Consider the following 24,216-nt stretch of genomic DNA (forward strand, 5'->3'; position numbering starts at 1 on the left):
TGGCCCATTATTTTTTTCTCCTTCTTTTGCCATGTCTATGAGATTGTAGGCTCCACGGAAGTTGAAATGGTGACTTTCCTACTCATCATTATATTCCCACAGTTAAGAGTGTCGGACACAGAGTATGGCCCTTACAAATACATGTGCAATACATAAATATCTCTAAACATTTAAAAATTTGTGTTTCTCTCTAAAATCAGAAAATGGATTAGATAAGCCATGTTACAATTGAAATTTCCCACCACATCTTTAACCAATCTTTGAGGACTAAGCTATGCTGACCCAGGAATAACCCACAGGAAGAGAGGCTTAACAATAAAAACAATATATTTTTTTTAATTTAGCAGAGACAGCCATTATCATACCGTATGGAAGTTAGACTGTATATAAATAGTTCAGGAAAAATCACTAAACAAGTGAGCAAGTGAACAACTACCAAAGAAAAAAACAAAAAACAAAACCCCCAAAACAACAACAAAAATACCCTAGCAACATTCAGAACCCTTGTGAGAGGTGGAAATCATAATCTAGAGTATACAATATATTACTTAAAATACTCAGTTTTAAACAACAACAACAAAAAAATAAGGCATACAAAGAAATAAGAGTATATAGCCAATATACTGAAAGAGACTATCTCTGTTTCAATAAAACTCTCTGAAGGGGCCCAGATGTTGGACTTAGCAGACAAAGAAAAGTAGGTATTATATATGTTCAAAAGCAAAAAGAAACTATGTTCTGATAATTAGAGGACAGTATGATAATAGTGGATCACCAAGTATAAACATCAATAAAGAGGGGGAAGTTATAAAAATTAACCAAATAGAATGTCAGGAATATATAATAATTGAAATGAAAAATCACTAAAATAGCTCAACAGGAGATTTGAGATGGCAGAAGAGTCAGCAAACCTGAAGTGGGTCAATAAAAATGATCCAATCTGAGGAATAGGGGGGGAAAAAAAGAACAAATGGAGAACAACAAATAGAGCCTCCAACACATGGTTCTATATAAAATATATTAACATATATGTAAGCAGTCCCAGAGAGAGAAGAAAAGGGGCACAAAAATAAATGAAGAAATAATGGCTAAACATTTTCAAAACATTATTACCAAAAAGAAAAAAAAACATTAATCTACACATCCAGAAAACTTAATAAACAAATACAGTGAGTAGGACAAGTACAAGTAGGACAATATAATGAGATCCACACCTAGACATGTCATAGACAAAGGCAAATGGAAAATCTTAAAAGTGGCTAAGACATACATTTGCGCGCGCACACACACACCCATCAACTCATCATGAACAAGGAAACCACATTAAAATGACCAGATCATAGGGGCGAAAATGAGGCCAGAAAGCAGTGGAATGACATATCCAAAGTGCTTGAAAAAATACAACTGTCAACAAATAACTATAACAAGTAAAACTATAATTCAGAAATGAAGGCAAAATTATCTCCAGATACAAAGACTGAATGAATTCATTGCTAACAGATTTTCATGACAAGAAATACTAAAGGAAGTCCTTCAAACCGAAAAGAAATGATAGCATATGATAACCTAAATCCACACAAAGAAAGAACACCTGTAAGTATGTAAGAAAATACAAAAAAGTAAAAATATACTTACATGTAAGTACACATGTAAGTATAAATACCTATCTTTTCTCTTTTCTACTGATTTGAAAGGGGATTGCGGAAAACAATTATCATAAGAAACTATTGTTGGGGGATGCCTGGGTGGCTCAGTGGGTTAAAGCCTCTGCCTTCAGCTCAGGTCATTATCCCAGGGTCCTGGGATTGAGCCCCACATCAGGCTCTCTGCTAGGCCGGGAGCCTGCTTCCTCCTCTCTCTCTCTGCCTGCCTCTCTGCCTATTTGTGATCTCTGTCTGTCAAATAAATAAATCTTAAAAAAAAAAAAAAAAACTATTGTTGGGCTTATATAAAGGTGTAGATACATGACAATAGCATCATAAAGGAATAGGAAAGCAATAAATCTGTGTTGGATAAAGTTTCCATAGCTCACTGAAATCAAGGCATGGGATGGGGACTGGAAAGAGATGCTTTAGGAAGTTATTCCAATAGCTGGGAAAATGGTCACTTGGGGACCAGAGTAGGGCAGTGGCAATCAACCGGAAACTATTTGAGTGGGATAAAGAGAATTACCAAATCTGGCAAAGGATTAGAACAAAGAGACAGGCAAATGGCAGGAAGTATAAGTTAAGGAAAATTTTAATAAGTTTGAAAGGGAAGAAGGAGTATCCATTAACGTAACTGTAATAGTAACAGGTGGGTGTAGATTATTCAGATAATAATAAGTACCTAAGCCAGAGAATTCACTAAAAGCCAGGTCTGTGAGGAACAGAAAACAAGGCGGGTCAGCTGTGGTAAGCCTGGACTGTCTGTCCCGTCCCATCCTTGTCACTACAATGGGAAACCACATTTGAGTAAGTCATGAGGGTGATGCCTCTCAGCAAGGAGAGGAGTAAATACAAAAGATGCCAAGCCGGAGCGGCATTAAAAGAAAGCTCTTTGTATTTCAAATTATTGTCTGGCACCAGTGCTAGTAATGAAGATAAATCCATTTCAACTCAGTTTCAATTAATTTTTTTTTTTAGGTTTTATTTATTTATTTGGCAGAGAGAGATCACAAGCAGGCCAAGAGGCAGGCAGAGAGAGAGGAGGAAGCAGGCTCCCCACTGAGCAGAGACCCCGACGCAGGGCTCGATCCCAGGACCCTGAGACCAGGACCTGAGCCGAAGGCAGAGGCTTTAACCCACTGAGCCACCCAGGCGCCCCAATTTTTTTTAAAAACCTAATAGTGTGATAGTTTGATGATGGATATAAAAGAAAACTGCTAAGATTTCAGATTTGGAAAAGAAACAGGGAAGAAATGAGGAGAAAAGATGAAGAAATGCAATTCAATTGCCATACGAGAAGAATCTAAGCTTCCATCTGGATATCTGTCTAAACTTGGCCTTTGACCTTGCTCTATTCTGTCATTCTCTACATGTGGAGCGATAACCTCATTTTTCCTTTCTTTTTCCTCAGTATTAATGATTATTTGAATAGATTCCTGAATTGACAAGAACGTCTTAAAAATTCAGAGCAGAGGCTTATTATATCAAAAATTTAAATGATGGGACGCCTGGGTGGCTCAGTGGATTAAGCCTCTGCCTTCAGCTCAGGTTATGATCTCGGGGTCTTGGGATCAAGTCCCGCATGGGGCTCTCTGCTTGACAGGGAGCCTACTTCCTCCTCTCTGTCTCTCTGCCTGCCTCTCTGCCTGCTTGTGATCTCTGTCTGTCAAATAAATAAATAAAATCTAAAAAATAAAAATAAAAATAAAATAAAAACCTTTCTCTTAAAAAAAAAATTAAAGGATAAATTTTCTCTTCTGCTCCATAGCCCATTAAAATGGCCCTGGAAATTCTGATTAGGATGTCTGGACCTCTGGCACCCAGAGGTCCTTATGTTAGCTAAATCACTGGAACCTGAAGTTCTGACTCTTCTTTTAGTTTGCAATTCTTCCCTGCACGCACAATTGAATTTGTGTGAATTTTGCTAAGCAATTTTTTTTTTTTTTTTTAGATTAGAAAGATTCAGGGAATAAGTAGTTGTTATGGAGCCCGGAGATAGATAATACTAGGATTACTAAAAATGGCAAGCAGTATCCCCATGGAATTAATAATTCAAGAAAACTACTTTTTCTATTTTTGTGTCCTCTTACCTCCTACCATCACTCTTCCTATTCCTTCACTCTCCTTTGTTTATGTGGGAAAACACTGCCTTCTAGAAAGTTGCGTTAACATGAAGACTTGCTCAGTTATGATGTAAATGGGCTCTCTTGTTAAAACATATAACCCAAAAAAGGAAATCTTGGCTGAGGAAGAAGAGTTCAGCGTGGACTCTTACCATTGACATCAGTAAACACTCTGGAGATTTTTGTGACTAATTCCTTGTGGGAGACCCCATTCCGCAACAGACAGATAGCCTTGTCTACTTAAGATCCACAAGGTAACCAGATCTTGCCTACAGTAACCAGTTTTTGTGTGATAATTTGTAACACCTTACCTTACTGAAAAAGTTTGAATGGCCCAGTTCACTGAAGTTAGGAGAAGCTAACTTGTGTTGAGTAGCTATTTTGGGCCAATATATTAATCAGTTGAGTCCTTTCCATAATTCTGTGGGGAAGACACAATTATCTACATTCTGTGGCTGTGACCAAGGCTCATAAAATTTAGATGACTTTCTCAGGATCATACATATAAGCTCAGAATAGATTAAGGGACAGGATATATGGACAATTTCATATGGAATCAACCTGTACCCCGTACTAAAACATCATCTAAGTACTTGGAAAATTTCTTGACCATTAATCCAAGGATTCACATTAGATTCTTTACCATCACTTGGGAAATGTAATTAGCTCTCTAGGACTGAAGAGGAAAAAGCAAAAATAAGAGTATAAAACACTCCTCACTGGAATTGATCTCATCCCTGAGAAGCAAATACTGACTAAACATTAAAAAATATATATTTTCAAAGTATGGCTGCATTATTAAGTTTTCCAAGGATCTTACCTGTCTCCATCAAGGTCTGCATTATTAGTTTTCCAAAAATCTTTCCTGTTTCAACAAAGCCCTGTCATGTAGTGTCACAAAGCAGGTATCCTGGGATGCACATTGAGATGGAGTTAGCATTCAGACAACTTATTAGGGCATATTTTCAGGACCAACATCTACAAAAGATAAGAAGGATGGAGAATTGGGTAAGGGAGGAGGTAAGCTGTGACAAAGATTCAGCTATGCCTTGGCCAATCCCAAGGGGAGCTTTGCAGTTGAGCCCTTCACGGTTGTTTTGACTTGGGCTGAGATGGTCAGACCTTTACATATTTCTGTCAGTCAGCCATTGGGTGATATGGGTCAGCTGCCCCAGGAAGGAGTACAACTTTCAGCAAAGACTTACCAAAGGATTACCAGTAGTAATTTCTGGAGACACCTGACAGCTGAAAACCCTCAGCAGGCAGACCCCCAGTCACTGGGAGGAAAAGTCTCTGATTGCTGAAGAGAGTTCTGGTGGACCATCACAGAATCAGCTACATATAACTCGTTGATGGTTCAGCCAGTCTTCATATTCAGATCCCTCTGGCTCTAAGCACATGCTTTGTCCCTTATATCTGTTTGACTATCTGAGTGCACAAGGAACACTGTTCATGATCGCCAAAATTCTAACCTCTCTAACCAGTCTTCAGAGTATCTTCAAGAGCAAAGCATCTGTTCTTGGTTGCTTGTTTGGATTCACCACAATAATTCTGAACTAGATATGGGAAGAGGCATCCTATCACATGATATTTTCCCCCACTCTCCAAATATAGTGAAATAATTCAGAGAAACCACTCTGGGATATAGGCACATGGAGATGCACAGCAAGACTCTGTTAGAGGCAGGCAGCCCAGGACGCTTTCCTGATCCCTGGAAAGTGCTCTACAGGTATCACAGCTGACTCCCTAGTAAACTCCCCTGAGCCTTTGTTTCCCATCCTCAAAGGGGTGTTTGCAGCTTTGAAAAGGCATATGGTCAATACTGCCAGATACAAGCTTTTGTTTTCCCCCTAGACGTGGTAGGTGTCTGAAGAGCCACTGCAGGGAAACCAAGGTAAGTGAACAGTGATTCTTGAATGCTTCTCCTGGCCAATGAGGAGTGAGCTGCAAGGAAGGAGTCAGATGCTATGTGAACCATAAATGGAGTCTGAGTTTGGTTCCTTTGTAAGTAGAACCTGAGACAAGGACTCAAGTGCAGACAGAGGTTTGGGGGGATGGAGAGGATGGAGGTTATCCCAGTAAGTGAGAATGTAAGGAGAATAAGACAAGAAAAGAGCTTTAAATGTTTTTGTTTGTTTGTTTGTTTGTTTGTTTTTTTAATTTGAGAGAGAGAGAGAGAGCAGGAGCAGGAGAGGAGCAGAGGAAAAGGGACAAGAAGACCCCGAGCTGAGCAGAGAGCCCAACTTGGGCTCTGGGATGTCCCAGGACCCTGGGTTCATGACCCCAGCCAAAGACTGATGGACGCTTAACAGACTAAGCCACCCAGGCACCCCTAAACAGTTTCTGTTAGCACTGGTTATTGCCCTGGGTAACTAGGACGCAATCCTGCGAAAGACCTTTTGAGAAATCTTGCAGAATGCACTTCAGAATGACCTCAACAAAGAATGGGGGCCTGGGGGGATTTTTCTGTGACTCCAATCTCTTATTATATAATGGTCTCCTCTGAGGAATGAATCTCCGCACACTTCCAGAGCAAGCTCCCTTAGTTTTAGAGAAAGCATTGAGTAAGAAGCATGGAGGACCCAGGTGGGACACCATCAACATGCAGAGCAACTGTCCACCACAGCTGCTGCTGAAATGGGACATGGGCCATTCAGTGGAGAATACTTGGTAGGACTCAAAAAGTGTCTGCTACAGCTGGGGGTTGTCTGAATAGATATGGGGATGGCTGCTTGAGACATTAGCTCTCACAAAAGTAAGAGTGGAAAAGTGGTCACCTTGACTGTCAACTCTACTCTGGAATGTTTCTGCTCTCCACGCTCATGGGACCTTCCTCCTGCCCATATTAAAAAACATCTGGGCCCTTCAGAATTATTCCTCCAGGGCATTTGTGAGTTTCTTGTTTTGGATCTGGCTCAAACCCCCAAGAGGCAGGAGTAATTTACCCATATCAAGCCTCTCTTCTCATTCCTAGTAAATATCAGCTCCTACACCTGCTGAGAAACAAAGGTCAGGAGATTGTAAGTAAACAATGTTTGTGAAGCTGGGGTGGTTTTTCAAATTACACATGTTTTAAATTTTTGGTTTGGTCAGTGCTTACTAAGAAAAGCTGGTTACCATTGAAGATGTCATTTTAGTGACCTTTTACTTTGAAGTCCATCTTGGATATAGAGAAGGGCCTTTGGAATTAGCCTTCACCACTGACTAACTTTGTTGCTTCTCTGGGTTTCTGTATGCCTATCCTTAAATGCTAGGATTTCATTATGTATCATGAAATGGTCTCCTGTTCCTCTTTTTTTAATCACTCAGGTAGGTGAGAGATGACATTTCATTTCAATTCATTGAATATGATTCATAAAATGATAGAGAGAGCTAAACTCTTAAGAGCAGCCTTTTCACTACAAACCAATTGGCTTTCTTCCTATTATTTGAAAAACTATGATAATATTCATGACTTCAGATTTTTTCCCATTAACTTTTTTGGCTATTTCACGGCACTGAAACTTGAAATACAATTTTTAGCACAAAAAAACAAGGCTGCCTTCTTTGGCCAATGTCTAGAGATGAAAAATAAACATGAAAGAAGGTTGTAGGCTTGCTTCATTATTACCTGTCAAATGTATGATTCTAAATAAGGGGGAGCAGACTCTCCTGCTCAAATGCTGGCATCTCTTGTTATTCAATAAAGGATACAATGTATTTTTTTAAACAACCATCTAGATTTCTTTGTATGTCATAACTCTCTTAATTCTCACAGTATTCTCTGTGAGTAACTGCAACTATGAGTCCCATCAACAGGCAGGAAAACTGAGGCACATAGACATTAGCTAACACTCCCACAGTCTGCCCAGCTACTAAGCAGGGGAGCCAGGAGTCAAACTCCAGCAGTCCCACTTTAAAAACCCATGCTCATTATCACCATTTTATGCTACCTTTTAGCGAAAACTCTCTTTGAAAGTCTTGGGCACGAATTCACTAATACCTTGTCAAGCTGTAAGGGACTTAAGGACACCAACATTATTTATATAAACTATTTAAATTTGTTTGAAAATCAGCAGCAAAGCAAGAAATTTTCTGCTGAATCTAATCTCTGTACCCATGATCTAATTTTAGCAATCATGATTTCTCCCACAAATCAGAGCCCAAGGATGTATCCATGTAAGATACTGCAAAGTACCCCAAATGTAAGGGCGGCAGCTTGGAGATATTTTTAGTCATAGAAAAATATGATTAAGAATAGTAATTTTTTTTAGTGATCACTGACCTGTTTTTGTCTTAAAATCACCAGTAAATCCCCCAATATAGCTAACGCTGATAGCCTAAGGGATGTGCCCATCGGGCAATTCTGTTCCGATTCTTTTCTGGTTTCAGGATGTAATGAAGTCTATTGCACACTAGATGGCAGCCTTGCCACGTGAGCCCGCCACCTGAGCCCACAGTCTTTGAGAACTAAAGTAAAAACTGCTCTCATTTCGAAGTAGAATGTTTAAGATGTGAATGCAGGGCTAATAATGCATCTACTTCTCTGATTCCAGGTTTAGAGGCCAAACCCTGAGAAAGAAAGGACTAACACAGAGGTGAGAAAATTGTCCTCTGCTCAGTAGTTAGACAGGAGTAACAGAAGTTGTCCTAGAGAGACTTCTTCCCTGTGAGCTGAGGAAAGGTCACTTCCTACTCCTTGTGCAGTTGAAATCATTACAGAAAGCTGCTTCGGAGACCCTTAAGAAAAACGCGATAGTGCATTCGTAATTACACACTGAAATGGCTGAATTCTTGTAGCTCTTAAATTATATGAATACTTTATCACTGCATGATTACATGATTATAGATAAAATTTATGCTAGACATTGTGTGCAACTTTTTTCTTCAAAACATCCTTTTTTTCCCAAAAACATAAAAGATTTGATGGATGGGGGCACCTGGCTGGCTCAGTTGGTAGAGCATGTGACCCTTGACTCTCAGGGTTTGAGCCCCACATTGGGTGTAGAGAGTACTTAAAAATAAAATCTTTTTTTAAAAAAATAAGATTTGATAGATGAATAAAAAGTTAATAGTCTCAATATTGTTATACATGGTCCCCTAGAGTCATTTAGCTTAACATTTCCTTTTTCTTCGTCCCAGAAATGCCTCCTCTGATCTTTACTCCTGTTGAACTCAGTCCAAAGCACACAGTCTGGGTTCAGATCCTCCAGGTAGCATGTCCTCCTCCGGGCAGGAGGACAGCTGAAAGGGTTGGAAGGGAGAAAGGAACTCCCCATCTCACAGCGCTGGACAGACAGACATATTCCTGCCGTGGCACAGGGAAAGCTGGACTACATTGCCCTGAGGACCCAAAGACTGCTTCCGGTATATTAGCTAGTAAAAAGGCTTTTATGGGTTAGCTTGGAAACCAACTACCACATACATGCTTGTGAGAAACACATTCACTGAGCAGTGTGAATTGTTCAAATGATTGGGTGACAAGCAGCTCCTAGATTAGGGCCTAAACATAGTATTTATCTCCTTCATTTTCTGTTGACCTCCTACAGTTTTAATCAGATCTCCCAAGTCAGATAGATGGTTGCTGATGTTCCAATTTATCTTGCTATAACTATTTACTAACAAAGCAATAATAATGGCATGACCTAGGTTTGGTGGGACAATACTATTTTATGATTATCTTCTTGGAGATAAAACAAAAAAACTTTCTGTAAAACCCTGCACTTGGGGGCACAATCTAGGTGAGCATTTTGCACAATGTCAAATAAAGACGAATGATTCTAAAAAAAATCATCATCAAACTCTAGGGAGGAATAACAAATCATCAAACCAGATACAACATGCTTGCCACTCACCTCAATAATTTTAGACCCTTTAATCATATCATGGTTATATTTGCCTGCCCTCCTTCCTTTCCTCCTTTCTTTCTTCCCTTTACCAAAAAATACTTTAAGTCAGTCACTGTACGAGGGCCTTAGAGAGAATACATGTAACTTGTTATAAAACAAAGAAGGCCTCTTCCATTATTTGGAACCACAAATAAGCACTACGTGTATGTTGAAGTAACGTTTAAAGATCTGCAACAATGTTTTCCAGATCTTTGCTGTTATGCTGTCATTTACATGACAGCATTCAACTCTCAGAACAACTTCTGAATTGAGGAAACAGCTGCAAAGAAATTGAGAGCCTTATTCAAAAGCATGTGGAGGGGTGCCTGGGTGGCTCAGTGGGTTAAAGCCTCTGCCTTCGGCTCAGGTCATGATTCCCAGGGTCCTGGGATCGAGCCCCGCATCTAGCTCTCTGCTCCGCAGGGAGCCTTCTTTCCCCTCTCTCTCTGCCTGCCTCTCTGCCTACTTGTGATCTCTGTCTGTCAAATAAATAAATAAAATCTTAAAAAAAAAAAAAAGCATGTGGAGAATTCTAGAGTAAGGATTTGAATTCAGCTTCCTTGCACTGACGTCCAGTGTACTCTTACTAATGACCATCACAATGACTGCATAGACATTTTCTCAGTTTTAAAACCAAGCCTCACCTAACTATTCCCAGAGTGCCTAAGCCAAAAGTCTTGGTAAATTGTGACAAAATCTGCCCTGCTCAGAGTAACTGGCTGCCTATAATTATGACCCCATTAGCTGTATGTTTAGTTTATACAAAGTTTCCATAATATTTGAAAAGAAGAATTCATAACCGGGGCACCTGGGTGGCTCAGTGGGTTAAGCCACTGCCTTCGGCTCAGGTCATGATCTCAAGAGTTCTGGGATTCAGCCCTGCATCAGGCTCTCTGCTCAGCAGGGAGCCTGCTTCCCCCAGTCTCTCTGCCTGCCTCTCTGCCTACTTGTGATCTCTGTCAAATAAAGAAATAAATATCTTTAAAAAAAGAAAGAATTCATAACCAAAATACTTTTGCTTACCTATGTGATTACCTATAAAAGAATAAGCCAGTCCAAAGAATTATGTATATTTGCTCTTGATTGTACAAAAGCAAAACAAACAAACAAAAAACACCTCATCAGAACAAAAATGTCAACCAAAGTTAGCCCTATTAAGTTCTACCTACTCCCGTTTGTCTTCGAAATCCTTGATCCCCAAAGCTGGATGTACCAATGGATGAAACTTTGACCAAGGTCAGTTATACTTCCTGGGGCAGAGGCAAGACAGCATCAGCTGTCTCAGCCCTAGTATGTGGGGATATTTGGAACAAAGACCTACACTCCAGGATATAAACCAAAACCCCAAATAACCTAACTTAAAAAGAATGGATTCCAGGTCTGGCAATTTTAATATGAATGTGTTTGAAAGTCAAGCTTTACCTAGAACCATGAAAGGTGTAGAATGTGATAGAGTAAGAAGAAATTCTGTTCTAGAGATGAAGATAGATGGGGGTCTCCAGGCACCACAGTCTATAACAGCGGCCCAAGTGTAGGTCATTCTGATAAATTTCACCAAATAGATGTTTTCTACCTTCACAGTGTTCAAGTGATAACTGCCTGCTGGGGGCCACCACCCCAAAGGAAGCTTAGAAGTACTTATGTCAATCAGTGTAGGGAGATGTCATAAAAATGCCCAACACTTAGCACCAAGTTAGTGCCCTCTCCCAGCCTCCTTTGTCAATAGTCTTTGATCCAAATGTAAAAATAAAATGTCCCAACACTCCTTGCTGCCCAAACCTCTACCATGATGGCCTAACCAAAAGAATAGAAATTCGGTTTTGAGCCTCTGCTCTGGTCTTTCTGGCTTCATGGTGCCTGCTCCCCATCTAGGACTATAATCAGTCTGTCTTCCTTTCCAAAAGGCTGCATACTCTCTCTGCACTGTCCAGCCCACAGCTGAAAATGTATAGCTAAAGTGACCCTATGTTTATCATCTAAATCAGTACCCATCTAAGACTGAAAAGAACACTACTAACAAGTATGTGGGAAATAGGAGTAAACCAAGGTAGTTCTGGGTCCACCAGGATGCATGACCCTCTACCTATCACCGACCTGGCTTGGGAATGAGATTATGGCCTAGAATCCACAGTTAATGTATATATATTTCCTGCTGTATGTCTAGTAAGAGGGGCCAACTGACTCACGTTGATGCATGTTGTGCCCTTTGCACATGTGATAGGTACAGCCTGGTCACTCTCACTATGGGCTATTCCTGTAGGTTAGTTTTCCTCAGTCTGTGCGACGTACTTTCTAGGTCATCCTGTTTTGTTTTGTTTTTTTTTTAATATTTTATTTATTTATTTGACACAGAGAAAGATCACAAGTAGGCAGAGAGGCAGGCAGAGAGAGAGGGGAAAGCAGGCTCCCTGCCAAACAGAAAGCCCGATGTGGGGCTCGAGCCCAGGACCCTGAGATAATGACCTGAGCCGAAGGCAGAGGCTTAACCCACTGAGCCACATCAGGCGCCCCTAGGTCATCTCATTTTTAATACATCTTCAACGTAAGACCATGCTTGTTTGGTACATACTGAGAGAATGTGCCCAGAAAAATGTGTTTAATTAATTTTATCTTTATTTTTGTGGGTACCTTATGATTGGCAAGTATCTATATATCAGACATTTACTGAATGTCTACTGTGAGTAAGCCATTGTAAAAAAGGGGGGGGGGATACAAAGACAAACAATAAGAAGAGAAGGAATGTAAATAACAATTACAGAGTTATAAGTGCCATTAAAGAAATTCAAGTGAGAGACATCTGCCTTTATAGAGGGGTTAAAATTCAAGATTCAGCTAAACCAACCAATAGCCATATCCTTCATTCCCAACAGGAAATACCCAGCACACTCATGTTTAGAATAATTTTAGAATATGGAAAGGACCAATTCCAATGCACATGTAAGGAACAGGGGAACAACAAGGATATGCATGCAGGGACCTGGTGGTAGCAGCAACTGCCACTGTTGTATGTGATCCAGGAAAGAGTGTACTAAGATGATAGTTTCTGGTGCAGCACAGTGAATGGGCACACAAGAGACCAGAATGCAAAAGGAAAATAGAATTGATTACTCATGGGTCCCAGAGAGGAAACCCTCGCTGGCCTTGTAGGACCAACTGAAAGTTGGGTGATGCAAGGTCTCATCCAGCAAATAGGGAGTGAAAGGGAGGGACCTGTGGGCTAGTTTTTATTGGGATCCAGGATGTTAGCTAAGTGGGATTCCCAGACTCATGGGAAATTGGTTAGTTGAAGGGTAGCAGTGGTTCCTGGGGGACTATATGCCTGGTGGAACTTTAAGTGTTTTGTTACAACTGTCTCATACTCTTGGTAAGCATATGGTAAGAGCAGAACTTGGGAGTGGTCAAATGATGTCAGGATGTGGGCCTTATCTAAGTAGGGCAGTAAAATGGGAAGTTTGGTTTTGTTTAACTGAACTGGTTAAAGGCCTACAAAACGGATGCCACAGCAGCACAAAGAGTAGCTAACAGAAGGTGATGACCCCCTGTTAGATTGCAAGGAATGAGAGGAGAAAGCAGCAACGAATATTAAATGCATATGGATTTGGAACCCAGAAGAGAGACATGTAAACTGGGTGATCTTGAGAACAGCAGTGTCTGAAGGCACCGAGCCATCTTCTCAGACAGGAAGCCTGAGGGATAATTCTTCGGACCCCTCTGTTCTCTCTTTCTCTCTCTGAACTCCTTCCAGGGTCCCTGTTGGCTAACATAACAGTGCACTGGAGGGCGGGGGAGCCTGCTGATCTAGTCCATGCAGGTCAGCATCCACAGGGAAGAGAGCATAGTGTAGACAGGTAGAAAGCAGATTTGGGGATAAAGAGGCAAATAGAAGACACTGCCCTACCAGCATCGAAGAGTTGGCCTAATTACTACTGTTGCCTAACAAACCATCCCAAAGTTACTTGAACAATACACTATCTCAGAATCTGAAATACAAACACATTCTTAGCATCCCACAGGAGACGTAGCTGGAAATTCAAAAGTGTCATGGGGACAGAGCTTATCTCTGCTCCATATCTAGAACATCTGTTAGGAAGACTTTGAGGGATGACGTGACTTCTGGGGACTAGAATCATCTGCTCACTTATCCACAAGTCTAGCAGTTAAGTTTGGCTACTGGCCGAGACCTTAGCCTGGCCTGTCAGTCAGAACACCTGTATAGTAGCGGCTCCATGCCCTCTGGGCTCCTGCAGGGCATGGTGACTGGATTCCAAGAGCAAATGTCCCAGAAGAGAGCCTGATGGAAGCTGTGTCAACCTGTGAATTCTTAAGGAAGAAATTATACCAACTCTCTACAGTCTCTTTTAGAAGACAGATGCAAAGGGAATGTTTCCTAATTCATTCTATGAGGACAGTGTTACCCTAATGTCAAAACTGGATAAAGACATTACAAGAAAAGAAAACTACAGACCAGTATTTCTCATAAACATAGATGTAAAAATCCTGAACAAATTAGTAGCAAATCAAATCCAGAAATATATAAAAAGAATTATAAACCATGACCAAGTGGGATTTATCTCAGGTATACAAGGCTGGTTTAACATTCAAAAATTAGTTAATGTAATCTATCACATCAAAATGCTAAAGAAGAGGGGTGCCTGGGTGCCTCAGTGGGTTAAAGCCTCTGCCTTCGGCTCATGATCCCAGGGTCCTGGGATTAAGCCCCGCATCGGGCTCTCTGCTCGGTGGGGAGCCTGCTTCCTCCTCTCTCTCTCTGCCTGCCTCTCTGCCTACTTGTGATCTCTGTCTGTCAAAAAAATAAATAAAATCTTAAAAAAAAATGCTAAAGAAGAACAATCACATGATCATATCAATAGATCCAAAAAAGCATTTGACAAAATCTGACACCCATTCATGATAAAAGCTCTCAGCAAAATAGGAATAGAGGGAAACATCCTCAACTTGATAGAGAATACCTACAAAAACCTAGAGGTAAAATCACACTTAATGATGAGAAACTCGAAGCTTTCCTGTTAAGACTAGGAACAAGGCAAGAATGACCCCTCCCACACAGCTTTGCAGCATAGTACAGAGAGTTCCAGCAAATGCAATAGGATGGCAAAAGGAAATAAAAGGTACACAGATTGGGAAAGAAGAAATAAAACTGCTTGCAGGTGACATGATTATCTATGTAGAAAATCCAAAAGAATCAAGAAAAGAACTCCTGGAACTGATAGGCAATTAGAGCAAGGTTGCAGTATACAAAGTTAATGTATAAAAGTCAATTAGTTTCCTTTATACCAGCAATGAACAAGTGGAATTTGAAATTAAAATTCAATAACATTTACATTAGTGTCCCTCAGAAGGAAATGCTTACATATAAATCTAACAAAATATGTACAACATCTTTTTGAGGAAAACTATTAAACTTTGATGAAGCAAATTAAAGAATTAAATAATGAGAGACCTATTCCATGTTCATGCATGGGAAGACTCAATATTTTCAAGATGCCCACTTTTCCCAATAAAGTCTATAGATTTAATGCAATCCCAATCAAAATCTTGGCAAGTTATTTTGTGGATATCAACAAAATGATTATAAAGTTGCCAGCAACAATATATTTTTTTTAGTTTTAATTATTTATTTGACAGACAGAGATCACAAGTAGGCAGAGAGGCAGGCGGAGAGAGAGAGGGGGAAGCAGGCTCCCCGCTGAGCAGAGAGCCCGATGTGGGGCTCGATCCCAGCACCCCGGGATCATGACTTGATCCGAAGGCAGAGCCTTTAAACCACTGAGCCACCCAGGCATCCCTAAAGTTGCCCAACAACAATATTAAGAGAAGAATAGAGCCAGGGGCGCCTGGGGTCTCAGTTGGTTAAGCTACTGCCTTTGGCTCAGGTCATGATCTCCGAGTCTTGGGATTGAGTCCCATATTGGGCTTCTCCTGCTTTGTGGGGAGCATGGTTCTTCCTCTCCCTCTGCCTCTCCCCCTGCTTGTTCTCCCTCTCTCTCTCTCTCTCTCTGTCAAATAAGTAAAATCTTTAAAAAAAAAAAAAAAAGAAAAAAGAAAAAGAGAGAGAGAAGAATAGAGCCAGAGGACTGACACTATGCAACTGAAAGATTTACTATAAAGTCACAGTAATCAAGACAGTGTAGTAGTGACAAAAGAACAGACAAATAGATCAATCCAGAAGCAGACCCACATAAATAGTATCAGGTTATCTTTGACAAAAGAACAAAGTCAGTACAATTGGGAAAAGTAGTCCTTTCAACAAATGGTGCTGGAACAACTGGATACTCACATGCAAAAAAAAAAAAAAAAAGAAAGAAAGAAAGAAAAAGAAAGAAATCTATACACACAAACCTTCTACCTTTCACAAAATTTAACTCAAAATGGGTCACAAACAGACCCAAAAATAAGACACACAATTATAAAACTCCTAGAAGATGACACAAGAGAAAATCTAGGTCACCTTGGGTATGGTACTAACTTTTTAGATACACTACCAAAGGCGCAATCCATAAAATAAATAATTGATAAGCTAGACTTCATTAAAATTAAAACTTCTGCTTTGCAAAAGACACTATCAAGAGAATGAGAAGACAAGCCACTGACTGGGAGAAAATATTTGCAAAAAACATATCTGATAAGCAATGTTATCCAAAATATGCAAAGAACTATCAAAACTCAACAGTAAGAAAATAAACCACCAATTAAAAAATTAACAAATATGTGAACAGACACTTCACCAAGTAAGATATACATATCCCATATAAAAATATGAAAATAGGCTCAACATCAAATGTCATTAGAGATTTGCAATTAAAAGAATGAGATACCACTATACATCTATTAGAATGGCCAAAATCCAAAACACTAATAACACCAAATACGGGCAAGGAATTGGAGCAACAGGAATTCTTGTTCATTGCCGATGGGAATGTAAAATGGTACAGCCACTTTGGAAGACAATTTGGCAGTTTCTTACAAAGCAAAACATACTCTTATGACCCAGGAATTGTACTCCTTAGCACTCACCCTAATGAGCTGAATACTTACATCTATACAAAAATCTCCACAACAATGTCTATGGTAGCTTTATTCATAATTCCTCAAACTTGGAAGCAACCAGGATATCCTTTAGCAGGTGAATAAATAAACTGTGGTACATCCAGGCAATGGAACATTATTCAGGGCTAAAAAGAAATAAATTATCAAGCCATGAAAAGACATGGAAGAACATCAAATACTTATTACTAAGTGAAAGAAGACAATTTAAAAAGGCTGCATCCTGGGACGCCTGGGTGGCTCAGTTGGTTAAGCAGCTGCCTTCGGCTCAGGTCATGATCCCAGTGTCCTGGGATCGAGTCCCACATCGGGCTCCTTGCGTGGCAGGGAGCCTGCTTCTCCCTCTGCCTCTGCTCGCTCACTCTCTCTCCCACTCTCTCTCTGACAAATAAATAAAATTTAAAAAAAAAAAAAAAAAAAAAAAAAAAAAAAAAAAAAAGGCTGCATCCTGTATGATTGCAACTATATAATAGTCTTGAAAAGGCAAAACCACAGAAGTAGTAAAAAGATCAATGATGAATAGGAGTTAGGAAGAATGGAGGATTTTTTAGGGCAGGGAAACTACTCTATATGATATTACATGGGGGATACATGTTATTATACATTTATCAAAATGCACAGAATGTCCAACAAGAAGAGTGAACCCTATATAGACTATAGACTATGGGTAATAATGCTATAGCAATGTAGGTTCAGCAACTGTAACAAATGTACCACTTTGGTAGGGAAATGTTAATGGGGGAAGCTGTATATGAGTGGGGAAAGGGAGTAGATGGAAACTCTACTTTCTGCTCCATTTTGCTGAAATCTAAAATGGCTCTAAAAATAAATTCTAGGGGCGCCTGGGTGGCTCAGCAGGTTAAAGCCTCTGCCTTCGGCTCAGGTCATGGTCCCAGGGTCCTGGGATCGAGCCCCGCATCGGGCTCTCTGCTCGGCGGGGAGCCTGCTTCCTCCTCTCTCTGCCTGCCTCTCTTCTTACTTGTGATCTCTCTCTCTCTCTCTGTCAAATAAATAAATAAAATCTTTTAAAAAAAAGGTTTAAAAATAAATTCTATTTTCCAAATCAAGAAACGCATAGGGCAATATAGATAGTAATATGATCTTGTAGAATAGTTATCCTATTCTGTGTTAAAGGGTAATTGTGGTACCCTACTGAATGGGTACACCACTGTCACAATCCTAGAAATTTAATTGAAGGCGTCTGACCTCAGGTTTTCATAGACTAGGGTATCCTAAACCTAGTATCTAAATCTGTGGAGCTTTCTGTAACAATTTCTGACTTAGAGTTGGAAGAGGAGCTGATAGCATAGCTTCCACAAAGCCAACTCCTCTGAAGCTTTATTTTCCAAGTTACATTTTCTAGGTGCCAGAGAGACTCCACTCATTGGGTTCTTCCTGTGTTCATGCTTGAATGATGGTGGCATCATTTGAAAGGAGCTCTGCCGTAAAATGGAGAACACACAACATTCAACATAGTTGTAGTATATTCCCCCTTGAACCCACAAGGGGCATGCATAATCTAATCAGTAAATAAAGAAAATGCAACCTGATATTGGACATTTGAAACTCAATTTTCTGTTGTCTTAAAAAAGTGTCTTCTGTATGTAGGTGGTACCCTACAGGAAGAAAGACCCTTGAAAGAAAAAGAACATAACTAGCAATTCTTACAAACAGTATTTTTAGTGTCTGAAAAAAAGAATTTTGGATTCATGTGTTATCACTTAAGACTTTGAAAAGATCATTTTACAGCGAAGACATTTCATACGCAGATATGATATTTTAAATATTTCTATAAAATCCGATGACATACATAAGTAACTTTTAAGAAATGTATAGAAACAGACAGCACCACCACTATGATTGATACGAAGAAAGAATCCTGATTTGGAATTTGGCTCAGTGAGCCACACATTATTCTCCTTTTCAACGGGTACATTTAATAGCCCTTATTGTCACTGGAAAATTGCTTCCTTTTTGAATAACTAGAGAATGAGCTTGAGTCTTTTCAATCTGGATTCAGGAAGATGCTAATGTATTCTCTTAAGCTCAGAAAGAATATATTTTCCTGGGGTCCAAACAATCAGACTTCCCTTTTGCCAGCTATATTTTTATGAAGGTATTTTCCTCAAGCTAACTTTTCTTGACTGTGACTCCACATTCTTAGGAATAACTCCAGCCACCTCCCACCCTCATTCCATCACAAAGAAACAGGCAACCTAATGTGGGTTAAAGGTATACAATTAATGCAAAGGGAGGAGGAATTGCCTTTGTTCACTTCCCCGAAAGTGGAACCTCCACCTTGGCACAGTTCTAGAATTTCCTCCCACCTATCTGGGCACCACCCTATCCGTTGCTCTGACTGGTCTAATCTGGTCTGCCCACGAAAGGCAGCCCCAAACTCTGAGAACTCTACTGTTATTTTATCCTCATTTTTTTAACTTAAAAAAATCATTCAGCCTCATCAAAGCCTCTGATTAGTCTCCTTCTGACATACTTCTCCTGTGCCCAAATCAATAGAAAACAATAAAAGATACATGTCTCTATCACATCATAGTTTTTTGTTTGTTTGTTTGGTTGGTTTTTTTTTAAGTTTTTTTTTTATTAATTGACAGAGAGTGAGGGATCACAAGTAGGCAGAGAGGCAGGCAGAGAGAGAGGGAGAAGCAGGCTCCCTGCTGAGCAGAGAGCCTGATGTGGGAGAACCCGATGTGGGGCTCGAATCCAGGACCCTGAGATCATGACCTGAGCTGAAGGCAGAGGCTTAACCCACTGAACCACCCAGGCGCTCCCACATCATAGTTTTGAGGTACTCTTACATATTATCTTCTGGCCGGGGGCGCAATATATGCATTTACCTTTTGCAAAAGGAAGGCTCAGGGTCTGAGTAGGCTATAAAGTTTATTTCAAAGCCACACAAGAAACAAATTACAGAGCCAGGCCAGGAGACTAGGCCCTCCAACTGCTTGTTCCTGGCTCTCAAACTGAGAGTGCATTAGTATCATCAGAGGACTCATTAGAACACAGATCTGGGACGTGTGGCTGGCTCAGTTGGTAGAGCATGTGACTCTTGATCTTGAGGTTCTGAGTTCAAGCCCCAGGATGGGCATAGCATTTACTTTAAACAATAAGAACAAAAACAAACAAACAAACAAACAAAAACCAAGACAAAAAACAAAAACAAAAGTAGAACACAGATCTCGAAGGGCCACAACCAGAGTTCCAGAATCAGCAGGTCTAGGATGGAGCCAAGCATTTGCATTTCAAACAAATTCCCAGATGAAGCTGATGCGGCTAGTCTAGGGGCCACACTGTGAGAACCACTGTTCTAGAACATTCTACAACTGCACACCTGCCTTGCGTGCAAGTCCTTTCACTGCAGACCCAGAGAAATTCCATAAAATGAAAACCAACATGTAATAGAAAGAAGAGGGGAAGAGACTCATGCGGCTTACTACCCCCCTTCTTCTAGCCCCTCACTCCAGAGCCCAGAGTTTGTCATCAATTGTGCTGTACCATAATGTCCTGAGAGTTAAGTGGTCCCAGCCCAAGGCTGTGGGGAGAGGAGAGTGGATGGGCTTTGACACAATGCATTTCCAGGATATGATCATTTTGGTCTTTTCCGCCGATTTCATCACATGCTGTTCTCTCAGCAGGCTTCTGGCATCTGGCCTCCATAGGAAACTCCAGCTTGATTCAATGACTGAGGTAAGTATTTTTAGCAAGAAATATCCACCATTACTAAATGCGTTCGGTTTTGCTTTAGATTTAAACATGGATTAATTTAAAAAGCTACCGAAGCCAAAGGAAGAATAAATACTCCTGTTTGTTGTAGGGGAGTACTGTCTTATTAGAAGCCGGGGAAGTTGGCCAGCTGAAATCCCAAACATTTTTCATTGCAAAAATAGTATGAGTTTAGGGAGTCACTGGAATTTAAATTCTAGAACAGCCTAATAATAATGAGCCCTTACTATGTGCCAGACATGGTTTAATATATAGCTACACAAATTAATTTCTGTAACATGCTCAGCAATTCTAAGAACCAGTATTGTAAATATCTCTCCATTTTGGAGATGAAGAAATGGAGGTCAAAAGAGATTAAGTAACCTATCTAAGATCACACAGATGATTAAGAGTTGAGATTTGAACCCGCAGACGCTCTGGTTTCTATGCTCGGGCCCTGAACCACTATCTCTTCACTCAGCGACCCAAGTTTCTGGCATGAATTCACAAGGAAAAGAAAATTAGGAATGATGAGACTAAGCCAGGTTTGATGTTATGCCAGGACCATGCTGGCAAAACATGGTTACTTTCAGGGCACCTGGAACCCCAGGTTGAGCATCCGAATCTTGGCTTCGGCTCAGGTTGTAATCTCAGGGTCCTGGGATAGAATCCCATTCCGCACGCTCAGTGCAGATCTGCTTAGATTCTCTCTCCCTCTCCCTCTGCCTCTCTTCCCCTCAAATAAATAAATCAATCTTTTAAAAAATAATAATAATAGCTTTCCATCTTGATTGCACTGATTTACACTTAGGAACCAATAGTCTGGGTCCAAGATAGGTAATCTCAGACTTTGACTGTACCCACATACTCTTAGTTTGTCCACATAAACTGCCTGAACAGAAGCGACAATAACAAAGGTGGACTAATAACAGAGAAATAACGCCCAATGAAATAACAGGACTTGGATTCAGAGATAATTAAGAAGAAAACAGTTCTGTTTCACCTGCTGGGCCTTGCTTAGTTAGTGTGTCTGTCTGGTTTCAATCACTTCTTTGAAAGAAAAGACAATTAAGATGGCTGGTATTTGTTCCATAATGAGTTATTTTGTGACAATAATTAATTTCCTATAGAACACAATGCACCCTAACAGTTTTTTCCTCATCTACCATAGAGGTTAGTTCCTTTACTTACTTTTCTTTTTTAATTCTCTATAAAACTAAAGTCAGGAAAAAGAAGAGGGAAAGCAGGGGTGTCACTATTGAGTGTCACCTTCACCACTAGGTCACGGAACACCTGAGCCTGAGATGAAGTGACGTTAGCCCAAGCTGTGGCCTCTCTGTTCATTTCGAACTGATTTTAAAGACCCAAGTGTCAAATTTTTTTAGAAGTTGCTCAGTTCTCATTTTAGTGTTGAGAAAACAACTTTAATTGGCATACCAATTTCCGTTTACAAGGAATTTTACATATTATCCAGTTTGATTCTTGTAACAATTCATGAGCTTACCCAGGCAGTTATTTTTATCCTCATTTTCCGAATACAGAATCTGACACTCAGAGAAACTCATGTTGAAAAGCTTCTATTTAATAAGTGACAAAGTTTAAACTTGAACCCCAGCCTATAAGCTATAAAATTTTAGTTCCTTTTCTTTTTTTCACTATTATATACTACCTGAATGTATAAAACCTTATTGTATTTGTTCTTTTAACAGGCAATTGCATCCATATGTATTTTCTAAGGAATAAAGAATGTGATTTTTTTTTCTAAGCAAGCTATTAACAATATTTATAACAATAAGAGTTCCATTTTTCAATTTGGAAAGCAATCTCAATAAAATTTTAATTTTGGAAGGGCTTTAAAATTATAACATTTTTTACAAATGTTGTTATCAAACATTAATTTCTTGATGGGCCTAATTTTCCATTGTAAAGATTTATTTATTTGAGAGTGCAAGAACACCAGCACTCTCGAATACAAGTTGGAAGGAGAGGCATAGGGAATGGGAGAAGCAGACTCTGTTGAACAGGGACCCTGACCCAGGGCTGGATCTTAGGACCCTGAGAGATCATGACATGAACAGTGGGCAGATGCCTAACTGACTGAGCCACCCAGACACCGCTCCATTTTAAAGACATAATCAAAAATAAAAGGCAAATGTCAAATGATAGTTTAAAAAAAAAAATAAGAAAACCTTGCAAATGGCTGATGCACCTTGTCAATGAACATTAAGGAAAGGTAAAGGACAGTGCTGACGACACAGATGCAGATGTGACTGATTTCTTGGAATACATGGAAAAGTGAGACCTCTCCAAATACATAATAAAATCTCCCCAAGAAATAGGCAACATTGCTGTCTATAAGTTGTGAGCCCAAATATAAGACATTTAACACAACACACACACACAAAAAGCAATGTTGCCTATTTCTGTGGGGAAATATAAGCTATTCATATTACAGTAAATGAAAAACAAACAAACAAAAAAACATCTAGGGAACATTACTAAATGTTTATCATGAGAAAGATGAGATGCATGGTGTTGCAAACAAGAAAGACAGGAGGAAAAGAAGGAGACGGAGAAGGAAAGACAGAGGAGAGAGGAAGGAAGGTAGAAAGAAGGAAGAATAAAAGGAGAGAGGAAAAAGAAAGAAAGGAGAAAAGCTTTTAAAAGGCAGACAGAAAATCTGGTTTAGAAGCAAACAAAAGAAGCAAATTAAAAGGCAGAAAAACAGTCCCTGAAAGTGTTTCACATTATAGCAGAAGTTACAAGTGAAGTAAAACAAGCACTCGGATATTAAATAATGAAAAAAACATAAAATTTAAGAAGTATTACAGCTAAGACAATACAGGTTTAAAGTTCATTAGGGAATTAATAAAGTTAGACATAGCAAATAATAATGGTAATAATAATTAACATTTAGGTAGCAGTGACTGTCAGGCAGTGTTCTAAACACACCCACACTTATGCACACACACTGAATCCTTAAAATGGGACACTATGTTATATCTAACCTGACACTATAAACAAAAATTAATTTGACACAGAGACTTACATGTGAAAGATAAATCAGGGAAGCTTCCAGAGATAAATATAGCAGACTATCTTCTTAACTTCAGAGCAGACAATGATTTCTACCCCCAAAAAACTTAGCCAGAACAAACGGACAAATGAGACTTGTGAAAGTTAAGAATTTCTGTTCACGGGGCACCTCGCTGACTCAGTTGGTGGAGATCGCGACTGATCCCGGGGTTGTGAAATCGAGCCCCATGTTGGGCACAGTTTACTTAAAACAGAAACAAAAGCAAAAACAAACAACAACAGAATTTCTGCTCATCTTATAGGGTGAAAAAGCAAGCCACGAAGGGGGGAAAGACATCCTCTCTGATAAAGGACCTATGTGGAAAAGATACACAGAAACAACAGAGGTCAAGAAGACGGGGAAACCCGTTTCGAAAAACGGCAAAAGAGTTGAAGAGACACTTAACCAAAGAAGACAGGCTAGAGGTGCGCCGGGCGTCCCCGGTCTGTCTCCGCGTCAACAGCGCGTGCACGGAGCCCACCCGGCGACGCCCCTCCTTCCGGCCTCGACCACCCTCAATCTCCTTCCTAGCCGCAACCTTCGGAACCACGTCAGCCACCCTTTGCTTCCAGGACCAGCCAGCACTGGGTTCTGAGCCCGGCTCCCACGGCCCACCGACCGTGCGCTCCCAGAGTCCTCGGAATCATTTGCCCACCGTGGAGGCCCCACCAGTCTCCTGGTCAACGGGCAACTGAGGGCCTCCCCCACGTACCTTCGTC

The sequence above is a fragment of the Martes martes genome, assembly GCF_963455335.1.
Source record: "Martes martes genome assembly, chromosome: 1".
Taxonomy (NCBI): domain Eukaryota; kingdom Metazoa; phylum Chordata; class Mammalia; order Carnivora; family Mustelidae; genus Martes; species Martes martes.